The sequence below is a fragment of the Palaemon carinicauda genome, chromosome 9 (genome assembly GCF_036898095.1).
Source record: "Palaemon carinicauda isolate YSFRI2023 chromosome 9, ASM3689809v2, whole genome shotgun sequence".
Taxonomy (NCBI): Eukaryota; Metazoa; Arthropoda; class Malacostraca; order Decapoda; family Palaemonidae; genus Palaemon; species Palaemon carinicauda.
In genome coordinates this window covers 136,608,591-136,618,590 of record NC_090733.1, presented here as the reverse complement: position 1 = coordinate 136,618,590, position 10,000 = coordinate 136,608,591, and the positions used below count along the sequence as shown (strand labels likewise).

At 33.3% G+C, this 10,000-nt stretch overlaps 1 protein-coding gene and 1 pseudogene across 1 annotated transcript in view; one reads left to right on the top strand and one right to left on the bottom strand.

Annotated features, from left to right (window-relative positions):
* Positions 1 to 2,517, bottom strand: part of Hgsnat (Heparan-alpha-glucosaminide N-acetyltransferase) — a 32,959-nt gene extending 30,442 nt beyond the window's left edge. Inside the window, exon 1 of the mRNA XM_068380467.1 lies at positions 2,364 to 2,517. The gene's annotated coding sequence lies outside the window, so the exon portion shown is untranslated. The remainder of the gene's footprint in view (positions 1 to 2,363) is intronic.
* Positions 2,518 to 7,502: 4,985 nt separating this feature from the next.
* LOC137646647 (protein FAM200C-like) overlaps positions 7,503 to 10,000 on the top strand; it is a 36,571-nt pseudogene continuing 34,073 nt past the window's right edge.

The following is a 10,000-nucleotide window of genomic DNA, read 5'->3' as shown; positions in this document are numbered from 1 at the left end:
TTTTAGACATAAATATATAAAAACACTTATAAACTTGTATGTAGTTGAAAGTGACCCGTAGATTCTACTCTCTCTCTCTCTCTCTCTCTCTCTCTCTCCTCTCTCTCTCTCTCTCTCTCTCTCTCTCTCTTGCATTTGTAGCCCAGCTCAAGACAGTAGCACGATCCTTGAGGTCTCTTATTTGCATCCTTCTTTCCCTATTTGGAGCCAACACCAGTCCTCCACTGTCATTAAAGTTAATACTGCGCAAAACATCTTTACTGTTACATTTCCTTGTAATGGTAAGACTCGTAGAGTCGAGTCTTACACCGTTAAGTAATAAACAATATGAATAATAATGTTTATATTCAGTGTGCAGTTCAAATTTCATATAACCGTAAATGCTAAGATACAAACCTAGTTGGAAAAGCTGGAAGCTATAAGCCAAAGGGCTCCAATAGGGAAAGATAGCCCAGTGAGGAAATGAACTCAAGAAATAAACTACAAGAGAAGTAATGAATAATTTCGTTAATTGGTCCTTTCTTTTCCCACGTGTGGTTTGGCCTTGGAAGCCTGTTTGCTTGTGCAGATGATGCTACTCTCTTTACACTAATTCCATATCCTGTATGACCTTTGGTTGTTGAACTTCAAAAGTTCAAACTTGCAGCAAATTTTTTTTCATGTTGAACAGGCTGACAAAGTCTCTTTATATAGTTTATTTATGAAAGATCAGTTTCCCTGTTGTTACTGTTCTTAAAATATGTTATTCCAGTTGTTCATTACTTCACATATTCTTTATTTATTTTTTATTTCCTTTCATCACTGGACTACTTTCCCTGTTGGAGCCTTTGGGCATAGCATCCTGCTTTTCCAACTAAGGTTATAGCTTACCTAATAATAATAATAATAATAATAATAATAATAATAATAATAATAATAATAATAATAATACACAGTATGAAAGGCTTTACATAGCAGTTAATGCTAAGTTATAAAATGAAAATCTAAAAAAAAAAAATCAATAGTAAACTTTAAAATATTTCTCATCTTGCAAATTTCTTTTTAAACTGGTAACGAATTAAAATGACCAAAATCTAATCAAATTAGTAACCTAATTTCTTAAATACGTCAAGCATCATGTGATTTCAATTGTCCCTGGACGAGATCAAACACCACGTGTTGTTCACCTTGTAAAGAATCACATGTTCACATTTTAAAACTTTCTCATTTTAGTTTCTAGTTTTTTTTTTTTTTTTGGACTGGGTTGCTTTCTCCTGCTGTTTAAATTATAGGGCTATAAGTTGAATTGTTTGATAATAATAATAATATTAATAATAATAATAATGATGATAATAATAATAATGATGATGATGATGATGATGATAATAATAATAATGATGATGATAACAATAATAATGATAATATTAATAATAATAATAATAATAATAATAATAATAATAATAATAATAATAATGATGATGATGATAATAATAAAAATAATATTAATAATAATAATAATAATAATAATAATAAAAATAATGATGATGATGATGATGATAATAAAAGTAATATTAATATTAATAATAATAATAATAATAAATAATAATAATAATAATAATAATAATAATAATAATATCAGAAGCGAGAAGTTCCTCAAGTTACCGTTATGACCTTGGCGAGCGAAATGTTGTGAAAAAAAGACGAAAATGAAGAGTAGTAATACTATTAAATTTACTAAATAAAGAATAAATTTAATCTTTCATACATTGTGGGTTATTTCATTTATCATAAATGCACGGAAAATTGTGCATTTTAATGAATAATAATACTTTTATAAATGGTTGTCGTTAATAATGATTAAAATAAACTAAATCAATGCGAACGCTATGGTTTTCCCCAGACGAAAAATTGAGAGAAAAATCGAATCACTTTGAGAAATTTAGCTAAATCTGATTGACCGAGTTGAACGTGTCGTTAGTTGCCTTGAAAATATATAAAGTTAAATATAACTTACATATACTGTTTAACTAATAGATAAAAAATAAATTTGATTGAAACTTCCAATTTTTGGGGTACAATAGATAGTATTTTCTTCAGTAACACAAGTTTATATCAACATATAATTCACAAAACATCAATATAAAAACACAAATCGAAGACGGATAGTATCTATAAATACAAACATATCTTAGATATTCTTACAAAACAGAGAAACAAAGGCGTTCCTTTATCCAACAATTAAGTTGGTGTTGATCCTAACCTTGCAAGATAATTGAAAATATAGTTATAATCCTCTGTAGCGAACTAACAAAATATGATTATCACTTCCCCGGCATTTAGGGTGTCGTCCAAACTTAAAAATCCTTGTGGCTCCAGCTACTAACCTTGGAGAAGCACCTTTCTCAACAGAGTCTCAAAGTACACTGAGCGGCCGAGCAATGCAGGTTTACAATTTCTTACTGTCGCTGGAGAACGCTCACACAATCTTCCTAATAAGTTTTCAAACACACTGGGCTGCTTATCAACTTGGGGACTGCCTTGCAGTCTCTAGGCCAGACTAAGAATAGTTATTATTATTATTATTATTATTATTATTAAATGCTCAGCTACAACCCTAGTTGGAAAAGCAAGATACTTTTAGGCCCAGGGGCCCCAAACAGGGAAAATAGCCCTGTGAGGAAAGGAAACAAGGAAAAAAAATATTTTAAGGATACTACAACCTTAGTTGGAAAAGCAGGATGCTTTTATGCCCAGGGGCCCCAAACAGGGAAAATAGCCCAGCGAGGAAAGGAAACAAGGAAAAATAAAATATTTCAAGGATAGTAATAACATTAAAATAAATATTTCATATATTAACAATAAAAACTTCTATACTTTACATTATACTTTTCAGAAGAAAACAAAATTTCACACAAGAAGCTATCTACTGCATTGTAATGCTTCTGTGGCTACTTTCCTCTTGGCAAGGGTAGAATTGACTCTTATGGTAAGCAGCTCTTCTAAAAGGGACACCCCAAAATCAAACATTATTCTCTAGTCTTGCTTAGTGCTATAGCCTCTATACCAATGGTCTTCCACTGTCTTGGGTTAGAATCCTCTTGCTTGAGGGTACACTCAGGCACATTATTCTAACTGTTTCCTTTCCTTAATGGGCAATTTTTTCCCGTTGGAGCTCTTGGGCTTATAGGAGCCTGCCTTTGCAACTTGGGTTGCTGCTTACGTAATAATAAAAAGCATTTCCTTGTCTCAAGGTCAAAACGCCCAAAAAGAATTCTGAATTCCAATGTTTGTTGAAGCTACGAGATAAGGGAACGAAATTACATTACCCTGAGACCTTTAAAAACATTTTTCAAAGATAAGCTTTTGTTTTTGACAGCTCATAAATTTTTAATTGAACTTGATAGATAACACGATAATAAAATAGATTACCTTCATGAAAATGACAAGTGATGGTCCAAAATACTTCGAAAAAGTATAGATTAAATAGAAAGTAAATATCTATTCGATAAACAAAGATAAAATATTGATATACTTTATTTTGCTTCTTCAAGCAAGAACAGAAACGATTTGGAAGATAGTATCGGATAACAATTATAAAAAAAAAAAAGATATAATAAAAAAACAAAATTAAATTAAATAATTCCGAAACAATTAGATAATTCATATTCCAGAAATGGGATTAAATATGATAATATTTTCATTTTCAAGAGAATTAAGTTCTCAAGAAAGCACTAAGCTTATTCATAATTCTTTCTTAAAGACAAAATAAGAATAAAAATCCTTTCTTTTAAGACATGCTTTAATTAAAGAAGAAGGATGACTAAGATTGTCTCAGGAAAAAAAAAAAAGGAATTCTCTATAATCAAAATAAGGGTTTAAAGGTTTTAAAGGGCTCCAAGCTAGGACCAGGGAGGGCCAGGCAATGGCTACTGATGACTCAGCAGGTAGAACTATAATGCTCCCCTAAACAACTCCATCTTTAGCTCATAAGGATGGTAAGTTTGTAGATACTACAAGAAACTATCACGCATGAGCGGGACTCGAACCCCAGTCCGGCAGATCACAAGGCAAGGACGTTACCAATAGGCCATACTAAACCCTTAAACTGTAAATAAGTAAATACTTAAAATTATGAATAGTACTTAAAACAATTTTCTGCTGAAAGCAGAGTTATCTAAGTTAGTTTCGGTTGAAGTTTTTCTATGAACAAGTTTTTCTATGAAAAACCGAAACTAAGCCTAGATAACTCTGTTTTCAGCAGAAAAGTGTTCTAAGTACTATTTATAATCTAAAATTATCTTATTTTTGTTCATGTCTTTTAAGTAAAAAACAGATATGTCCTCTATAAACTATTAACAACGTCAAAAACAGATATGTCATATATAAACTATAAAAAGACTCATCTCAGCCTGGTCAACATAAAAACATTTGCTCCAACTTTGAACTTTTGAAGTTCTACTGATTCAACCACCCGATTAGGATGATCATTCCAGAACTTGGTCACAGCTGGAATAAAACTTCTAGAATACTGTGTAGTATTGAGCCTCATGATGGAGAAGGCCTGGCTATTAGAATTAACTGCAGGGAGATCTGAATGTAAAGGATGGTCAGAGATATGAAAAATCTTATGCATAAAATGGACGATGCCCCCTGATTTTTTAGGTTCACATCAATAATAGCTAAAGTAAACAACATTCTTATCAAGTAAATGATGCAGATTATCACGAGAAGTGATTTAGAAAACACCCTTCAAAGATAAGAAGTCGAGAGGGGCTAAGATATGCACTGTAAAAATATAGATAAGATAATCACCTTTATCAAGTGGAAACTAATCGAAATGACGTGATATTGCAAGCTGACGTAAGTATACATCTGTAAATATCTTTTAAATAGTTCATAATTACATACCTATCTCTTTTTTTAGAATTCAAAGATATATTTTCAGATAATAAAAACACTATTACTCTATGGATTATCATGTATGGATTTTCTATTCTGTGTTCGATTAAATATGGAGGTTTGATGCTAATAGGGTAGTTGAATCAGTAGAACTTCAAAAGTTCAAAGTTGGAGCAAATGTTTTTATGTTGACCAGGCTGACACGAGTCTTTTTATTGTTTATATAGGACATATCTGTTTTTGACTTTGTTAATAGTTTATAAAGGACATACCTGTTTTGACGCTGTTACTGTTTTTAGAATGATATATTGTTAATTTATTCTCATCATTTATTTATTTCCTTATTTCCTTTCCTCACTGGGCTATCTTTCCCTGTTGGAGCCCTTGGGCCTATAGCATCTTGCTTTTCCAACTAGGGTTGTAGCTTGGCTAGTAATAATAATAATAATAATAATAATAATAATGATAATAATAATAATATACAACAGGATTATCACTCACCATCCTCACCTTTGACCTCTTCCCACTTAGATCTTTTCGAGTTGTTCACCCTTCAGTTAAAACCTGTGTGAGCACTATAGAATTATCAGCGATTCCCGTTAAAAATATATTTTAATTATATTAAAACTAATAATCATAATACCGTTATCAGATTAAAAATTGTGCTGGCCGATGTGGTAACGTCCATGACTGGTGAACGCCAGGCTGAGGTTAGAATCCAGCTCAAACTTGTTAGTTTCTTTGGTCGCTGTAACCTCACCATTGTGATCTAAGGATAGGGGGTTTATGGGAGCCTGTATGTTTATCTGGTGAGCCATCAGCAGCCATTGCCTGACACTTCTTGGTCCTAGCTTGGGTGGAGAGGGGGCTTGGGCGCTGATCATATGTATATAGGGTCAGTCTCTAGGGCAATGTCCTGCTTGATAAGGCAATGTCACTGTCCCTTGCCTCTGCCATTCATGATCGGCCTTTAAACATTTAAGCCTTTAAATACTGCTTTTGCATTTACAAGGCTTCAGTCTATTTCAGCTTTTAAGCGCAGATTTCTACTGTATACCAATTCACGATATTCGCTTAATTAACTTGCATTCCCCAGAAATATGGACTCTTCGTACTTTGAAATACGGACCCCTCGTATTCTAAAATACAGACACTTTTTATTCTAAAATACAGACCCTTCGTATTCTAAAATACAGACACTTATTATTCTAAAATAATATCCCTTTGTATTCTAAAATACGACCCTTTGTATTCTAAAATACAGACCCTTTGTATTCTAAAAAATGGACCCTTTGTATTCTAAAATACAGACCCTTTGTATTCTAAAATATGGACCCTTTGTATTCTAAAATACAGACCCTTTGTATTCTAAAATACGGACCCTTTGTATTCTAAAATACAGACCCTTTGTATTCTAAAATACGGACCCTTTGTATTCTAAAATACAGACCATTTGTATTCTAAAATACGACCCTTTGTATTCTAAAATACCGACGCTTCGTACTCCGAAATACGGGCCCTTCGTACTTTGGTAGGTGCGTCAATTTCAATGAAATTTACGTTACATTAAGACAACTCCAGGTAAAAGGCGCAGCAAAAGTATTTCCTTGAAACTGATTCTAGGAAAACACATATCGAGGGTAATTATAACCTACTTTACTTTACGGGCTGTTTTTTTTTTTTTTTTTTTTTTTTTTTTTTTTTTTTTTTTTTTGTTCCTATCACACAGGGGAACCCTACGCCCTACAGGAACCACAAAATCTGTTTTGTCATGTACATTCAGTTATTTTGCGTATCACACAGCATATTCCTCGTTTATTGACAAATCCACATTATTGAAGCATTTAAAAAACAAAAAAGTTTTCAGTTTCTTTTTGAAAGCCTTAATATCTTGTCTTTTGAATGTACCATTTTTATTTCTCTTTTTGAACGGGTTCAGTACACAGTCACCATGTAAAATGCTCAAAGCAACATATTTAAAGGTTTAAAAAGGCCACTCATGATTGGCAGAAGCAAGGGACAGTGATATTGCCATATCAAACAGCACAATGCACTAGAGAGACCATATATACATATGATCAGCGCCCAAGCCCCCTCTCCACCCAAGCTAGGACCAAGGAGCCTTCAAATAGGCGGCCTCAAGACTGGACATCCAAGAGACTGAGGATATTAAGGTATTCAAGAAGAAACTGAAGACTTTCTTGTTACTGTACCGACCGTGTGTCACACGATCGTACATAGTAACAACATTTCATTTTGTGTATATATTATGCTTGTATCTTCGCTCTTCCCTCGCACTAAAAAGAACCTGAAATAACATGTCTGTTTTTCTCACCATTAACTGTTAACCGGTGCTGTGTCGGTTAAACATGAAATTGCCTGTTATGTCTTTTGTGCCCTTTTTGCCTGGAGTTTATGTATATATAAACGAATGTTCAGTAATAAAGTTACTCAGTTGCTTTAAATAAAAAAAATTACTATGTACGATCGTGTGACACACGGTTGGTACATTACCCTAAATAACATACATATCTTGTAATGCTCACGGTTTCCTTGTGTGACAAGACCAGGAAAACAGACCTTAAATTAGGAAAGTAAAGTAAGGAAATGTAACAGGAGAAATCATGAAGTTATACGAAGAAGTGAAATTTAAGAGTTGGACAAAAAAAAAGAAGAAGAAGAAGAAGAAGAAGAAGAAGAAGAAGAAGAAGAAGAAGAAGAAGAAGAAAGGAAGAAGGAAGGAAAGCAACGTATTAAATTAAATACCTAAATCAAACCATTGTTCTCTAGTTTCAGGTAATGCCATAGCCTCTGTACCATGGTCTTCCCTTGTCTTGGGTTAGAGTTCTCTTGCTTGAGAGTACACTCGGGCACACTATTCTATCTGATTTCTCTTCATCTTTTTTTGTTAAAGTTTTTATAGCTTATTATTATTATTATCATTATTAGCCAAGCTACAACCCTAGTTGGAAAAGCAAGATGCTATAAGCCCAAGGACTCCAACAGGGAAAAATAGCCTAGTGAGGAAAGGAAAAAAGGAAATATTTATTTCAATGTTGTTACTGTTCTTAAGATATTATATTTTTCCTTTTTTCCTTTCCTCACTGGGTTATTTTCGCTATTGAAGCCCCTGGCCTTATAGCATACTGCTTTTCCAACTAGGGTTGTAGCTTAGCAAGTAATAATAATAATAATAATAATAATAATAATAATAATAATAATAATAATAATAATCAGACCGCCAAGTAACGCATACAGCAAACTGCCAGAGGGGTACTGATAGCACTATTCCTCCCGAAAAATAATCCTGCCAATTGTACCGGATGTAACCAAGATATTTAAATTAAGTAATCAAGAAAAATCATTCTCAAATATTGGACAGTTTACGAGATTATATGGGATCAATAATGTCTATATTCTTATATCATTTCTTCTTGTGTTTATCTTTTCACAGATAGGAATTTAGACAAGAGAAAAGTCGATATATTAAAAATTGATAATGTATCGGAAAGAAATTGATAAAATATATCAACACATTTGCTAAATTACAGAAAATACCGATTACTAAGTCATATTAAACTTATTTTGAATACACGGACTCTTGCTTATAGTAAACAGCGCTTACCATGTGAAATCGAAATGTATCAGTCTGAAATATGATTTCATCAATGTTCACGACAAGGAATCTCATTTAATAATAACAACAACAACAACAACATACGCAGCTGTTTCAAGTCCACTGCAGGACAAAGGCCCCAGACATATCTTTAATCATGTCTGGGGTATGGCCCGTTTTCATCACCACCCTGGCCACTGCAGGTTGGTGATGGTGGGAGATTTTCGTCTGATCTCTCATGGCAAACCAACCTAGTATGACACCCTGGGTAGTACAGCTTTTGCTGATCATGGCAATACGCAAAACCTTTCACCACGTTAAGGTGTCCCCACTCAAATAATGTATATTATTATCATCATCATTATTATTATTATTATTATTAGCCAAGCTACAACCCTAGTTGGAAAAGCAAGATGCAATAAGCCCAAGGGCTCCAATGGGGGAAAAATAGCCCAGTGAGGAAAGGAATTAAGGAAATAAATAAATTATGAGAATAAATTAACAATATATCATTCTAAAAACAGTAACAACTTCAAAAACAGATATGTCATATATAAACTATAAAAAGACTCATGTCCGCCTGGTCAACATAAAAACATTTGCTGCAACTTTGAACTTTTGAAGTTCCACCGATTCAATTACCCAATTAGGAAGATCATTCCACAACTTGGTAACAGCTGGAATAAAACTTCTAGAATACTGTGAAGTATTGAGCCTCGTGATGGAGAAGGCCTGGCTATTAGAATTAACTGCCTGCCTAGTATTACGAACAGGATAAAATTGTCCAGGGAGATCTGAATGTAAAGGATGGTCAGAATTATGGAAAATCTTATACAACATGCATAATGAACTAATGAACGACAGTATATTACTACTAAAACAATGCTTACATTAATTGAAAATATAATAAATAAATAAATAAATATATTATTATCATTATTATTACCAACCAGGCTACAACCCTAGTTAGAAAAGCAAGATGCTATAAGCCGAGGGTCTCCAACGGGGGAAAATAGCCCAGCAAGGAAAGGAAATATATCAATAAATAACTACAGAGAAGTAATAAAAAAAATAAAAAAAATTTTAAGAACAAGCAACACCATTCAAACAGATATTTCATATGGACAATAAAACAGTTATAATGAGAAGCGAGAACCTTATATTTAACCAGCCATACGTATGTACGAGTTCAATTCTCGTTTTACATTTGTATGCACAGAGCAGTGAAGGGCAAGGGAGTGGAGCAAGGTTATAGTAGAGTAGCGTTTAACATTCTCTCTCTCTCTCTCTCTCTCTCTCTCTCTCTCTCTCTCTCTCTCTCTCTCTCTCTCTCTCTCATGGTTTGAGAGCTTATTCCATCTCATCCTTCTTATAGTTGAATGACTCTCTCTCTCTCTCTCTCTCTCTCTCTCTCTCTCTCTCTCTCTCTCTCTCTCTCTTATCCTCCTCACAGTTGAGTGACCTCTCTCTCTCTCTCTCTCTCTCTCTCTCTCTCTCTCTCTCTCT